Source organism: Chlamydotis macqueenii, chromosome 6 (assembly GCF_036417535.1).
Source record: "Chlamydotis macqueenii isolate bChlMac1 chromosome 6, bChlMac1.mat, whole genome shotgun sequence".
NCBI lineage: Eukaryota > Metazoa > Chordata > Aves > Otidiformes > Otididae > Chlamydotis > Chlamydotis macqueenii.
In genome coordinates, this window is record NC_141561.1 from 907,150 (window position 1) to 912,148 (window position 4,999).

At 51.0% G+C, this 4,999-nt stretch overlaps 1 long non-coding RNA gene across 1 annotated transcript; it reads left to right on the plus strand.

Moving 5' to 3' along the window:
* The first annotated feature begins 814 nt into the window (after positions 1 to 814).
* On the plus strand, positions 815 to 4,712 carry LOC147600153 (uncharacterized). Its single transcript, XR_015258886.1, has 3 exons — positions 815 to 1,150; positions 3,413 to 3,557; positions 4,498 to 4,712. It is a non-coding gene; the product is annotated as an uncharacterized LOC147600153 (long non-coding RNA).
* Positions 4,713 to 4,999: the final 287 nt, after the last annotated feature.

The following is a 4,999-nucleotide window of genomic DNA, read 5'->3' on the forward strand; positions in this document are numbered from 1 at the left end:
CCGGCCCCAGCCCGCCAAAGCACCGCGCCGTGGCAGAGCTGCGCACCCGCGCTGGGCGTCGGGACAGGCGCTGCCTGGGCTGCAGGGCACGGGGACAGGGCAGCCTTGCGCCTCACGCCACCGCGTTCTACCGGACAAGTACAATTGCCTCAACGGCAGCAGGAATTCGGAGGATTTTTCCCCCTTTGCTCATCGCCGCCCTGGCTTCGACCCTACGCTATGGACATCGATAGAGCCCTGACCCCTGCGGGTTAAGAAAGTACCAGGGGCTGGGGTTCAGTTCTCAGCTGGCTGAAAACGCAGTCAAGCTCCAATCAATGTAGTCCATTCTTCATTGTCACCAGCGTTTAAGCAGTGATAAGGGGGCTGAAAAGTTGGATAATGGTGTAAGACAATAGTAGACTCTTACTTTCAATTGTGGATTAACAGAACTTTTTTTTTTTAAATCAGCTAGTAGCCAGTTTCCACTCAACATTATTTTTTTTTCAGTTGTTGCGAGGTTTGTACCAGCTTGTTTGCTAATTTAGCACAACAATTGCGTGGTCAGAAGCAGCTAAATACTGTGTCTTGCCAAGCAGCCCAGGCTCCTCCCATGCAAAGTGCGAATAAACCTCCTTCCACTCAAAGCAGGGCAGTTGGTAGCAGTCGCCCGTATGGACACAAACTCTGTAGAAGGGGACAGACTGAGCACTGCTACACGTGGAGTCTAGGGAAAAAAACAGACTTGAATGAATTTTTTTTTACAGACACGCTTTCCAGTTGAATTTAATTAGTCGATGTTAACACAGTGTTAGTATTGGGAGCCGGTATCGTCATGTTACTGCTGTGCAAGTTCCTAACAGGGTTCGCTTCCCCGAGAGCAATGTGTTATCCTGAAGAGTCCGGCAAGCCTCTGGACGCTGAGAGGAGCTGGCGCTGGCCGAGCCGCGACCGCCGCTCCCTCCTCCAGCCCTGGCCCCGTCTGTACAGGCAGGGCCTGCACCAGGCTCTTGCCAGCTCGCGCTGCGACCGGTTTTGTCTCTGGGCTTTCATTAGGATGGGAAGTGCGGGAAATTTCAGCTGTCACTCCTGTTCTCTGTCCAAAGATAAAGTGCTGTTCCGGAGAAGGATGCCAGTCATCGTACGCGTCAGCTTTTGGGCTGCTTTGAAGGTAAATTTATGCACTACCAATTGATCTCTGACGTTATTGAACCTGACAGTGAGTCAAAGAGATGTTGTGAAGGTTCAACGTGGGTAGTTCCTGTGTGCTAGGATACACCGACATCTATAAACACATGGAGAATTTGATCAGATCGGTGGATGTCAGTCACTCCAGGCCCGTTCCTCAGCCATCGAGACAAAGCTAGAAGTGGCGTTGCGGTGTGGGAGCTCTGCCTTTGCTAGCATCCAGCCTTCTTCAGCAAAGCAGTGATACGTGTAATTAACGTGAAACGTTGAAGCCCCACGCCAGTCTGTATCGAACTCAAAATTCTCCTTAGCTTCATAGAAAGCTTCGCAGAGCCTTTTGCAGCATCGCTCATCAAACAAACGCTGCTTGCATTGTCTGATGCCCCTGGAGAACTTTCCCGCAGAACCGTGCTAACCAATTCTGTTGGTTCCAGTTGGAAGCCATGCAGAATCTGGAGTTAGGGGTTTGCGGTGGCTAGTGAGCCGTGGGAAATCACCGTGATTTTCTGAGTCAATTAGAAGTGCCACACGAACATTTGGTGCAGAGCTAATGCAATGCTTCCTTCAAGTTTGGGCAGAGACTCCCTGGACTTGGGTGGGCGGTGGCCACCCAAAGCAGCTGTCCAAACCGCTGGAGGAAGCGGCTGGGGGCAAGAGATGAGCGGCAGAAACCGTGCGATTTCCATGGTGTAGAGGCTGATATAAGAAGAAGGAGCTGGCCCCAGACTACCGAGTCATGGAGAACCCATCCAGAAAGATGGGCACCACCCGCTCTGTGAGGTGCTTCCCTGCATGGGATGTATGGTGTTTAGGAATCCAAATAATTCAGGAGAAAACTCTCCAAAGGTTATGGGAATGTAGGCTTCACGCCTTTCGCTAAAACCTTCGCTCTCCCCATTGACAGAGCTGAAGGGAGATAAATGGTTTGAAGATGCTATCTGAGTTCGTCTCTAACCATCTCTCTGCACTGCAGGAGCCTCCAGTGGTCCTTGTCTTCATCAGATGCTGCTCTGTCTGGTGAATGAAGGGGAGGGAGGTCTCATCACAAATTACACTGCTAATTCTTTTCCAGAACCAATTAACTTAAAAGATACTGTACTGATTGCAGAAAAGGTGTTAACAGAAGCTTAAGAAGTTGAAAAACAAAATTAATCTGTGTTTGAGAAGGGCTCTCTCTTTCGTCTCAGGGTTGTGATGTATGGAATACTCTAAGTGGAGCATATTGAAGCAAATTATGAATGTCATTATTTTATGTTTGAAAAGCCACCGTATCTGGGAGGGGAATGAGAAGGGACATCAACAACTTTTGTTTCCGCTTCCTCTTGCCACCTTGTTCTTTTCTGCTAACACAAGATGTGAGTTGCATCTCCAGAGCGTGGGGCCACGCTGGGCGTTGTTCCGCCCTCCCCGCCGTCCCGGGGGTCCGGGCTGTCGGAGCCCTCAGCGAGGCCGCCGCGGCCCATGGGGCCGGAGCCCGGGGCCGGCCGTGGGTGAGCCCCTCCATTTCCAGAGGGAGAGGCAGAGATGGAGACACAACCCGTACCCGGGAGCCCCCCGATGCCCCTCACTCGGATGCGCAGCTCTGCGCCCGGGGGCACCAAGTGCCGTTTCTATACTCTGTCCATGCATTGTAACCACTGAGTTGACAGAGTTTTTATCCTCTAGAATCAATGTTGTTAAACCATCCTCTGCTGTAACGACACACCGGGCTGGGGTCAGCCCGCAGCTCTAGATCGCCAGAAATGTTTCAGAAATGGTTTATTTGGTAATTAATTCAACTACAACTGATAAGTTGTGTTAACTGGCAAGGAGCCTCTCCGAAGTTGGAGGCGAGGTTGCTGTGTGCGCGCTGGGGAAGGGGTTTTCATGCAGGCTGGACGCCGCAGCGTGGGCGCTGCCGATGTCCTGCCACAGCCCCAGGTGCCGGGGGTCCAGCCCCCCGGCAGCCCCCGGGACCAGCTGCGCCCACCTCTGTCTGGGGGGCGTGGGCTTTAACGTGTTCCGTGGATCTCTCTTTCCGACTAACAGCTTGGTATTTTGGAAAAAATGTGCCAGTCTTTGACTATTATTTTCACATCTATTGCTTACAAGTGGTAGGATGAGACTTTTAAGCCTGACTCCTGACAACTAATATTTCTCTCGTTCATCCTGTTTCCCCGCACCGTCCCCGCTCTCCGTGTCCATCCATCCTGCTTTCTGCTCTGCCTGCAGTAATGTCCCTACAGCTTTGCGTTTACACCCACAGAGGTCCAGCGCCGTCCTGATTTACACCCGGGGCGAGAAGAGGACCAGGCCCTTTGGAGCCAAGCGCAGGTGTTTTGTGCCGGGAGGCGCCGGGCGTGCGCGTCAACAGGAGTTTGTGCAAACGTCCTGGACTGTATCCTTGCGAGGTACTGTTTATTGACAAATCAAAAGTAAATTATCATCTTCTGCTGACATTAAGTAGCCTCTGCCAAAAAATTAACCTGTAAACTGTTTGACATCACGGAGCGATATATCAAAATGCTGCCAACATACTGATCCCTCACCACGCTGCTGCAACAAATCAATTAGGGTACCAATTCTGCTCATTAGAATTCATTTAAATCTCAATTAAAAAGTTAATTAAAAGTAAGAGTGAGAAGGAAATCATGTCTAACATTCTTATTAAACTCAAATCACCAAATTAATTTTAAATCCAATTCAACAATCAGAAGTGGAAATATAAAGAAAAAGGAAAAAGCACCAGTACAGCCTGGTCTGCTGCGGGGAGAGGGGAGGAGGCTGCGCTTTAGTGCTCCCAACGAGAGCGATTTTCTGGACCGTAACGCTGATCACAGCCCTGCGCCTTGCAGTTCCACCCTATTTTATTTTAAAATACAGTATGTATGATTTCTCAGATGGATTTGTCTTTGTCAAGCTGAGCCTTCCACAACCCCGTGAGTTCAAATAAATCCTGCTCCCTCGCTTTTCTTATTAACTCGCTCCAAACTTCGCAGGGCTTTTATTTTCCATCACTCCCGTGTTACAGAAGACTTTTCTCAAAGGCGGGAGTGGGCCACCTCCTTTGGGGTTCACTTGCCCCCTCCACGGGCGCTCACCCTCTGTCCCGGCGTGCGGCGGGGGCTCTGCCCAGGGGGGGGCTCCCCCAGCCCTGCCCCACCAGGCATCTCCCCTTCCCCTCCGGCGTTGGGGGCAGAGGGACGGGGCCGGAACGCCTCTGGCTCTAACCGAGGTGCGACGGTGACCCGCGATGCCAACCCGCGACTTTTAAGAGATTGGTTTTACTTAGGATGCAGCACTTTCCTTCTCGGCTGGAAGCGGCGCAGTTATTTCTTTTGTTTTCTCAAGGTGCAGAAGCAGAGCCCCCGCGGTCGGCAGCATCCTCCTGACAAGCGGCGAAGCCTCAGCCTAATTTCCTATGCGGTTCCTGGCACCGGGGTCTGGGTGGAGGTGGGCAGGGTCCACCCAGCCTTTCAGTCTCATTAATCATTTGGCTTTCCCTGGCTGCTCGCAGCATCTTCTGGAGGAACCCTTCTCTTTATTCATTCAGACAACCCTTTGGATTAAACAGAGCCAGCTAAATGTCAAACCAAATCTGAGTCTTGATGCAGATAATCATTTCAATAATATTTCTCCATTTGTGCCCAAACACCAGGGGAATAAAGCTTTTCTGCTGTCAGGTAGTGTAAGGCTGCAGTTGGTGTAAATGCTTGACATTGAGCCAGATGGCTTAGCCGTGCCGCAAACATATGTTCAACAAGCAGGCTTGCACACATTGGAATTTTATTATTTTGAACTGGCGAGGCATGCATATTTATTTACTTGACCCCCCCCTTGGTGTCACTTTGGT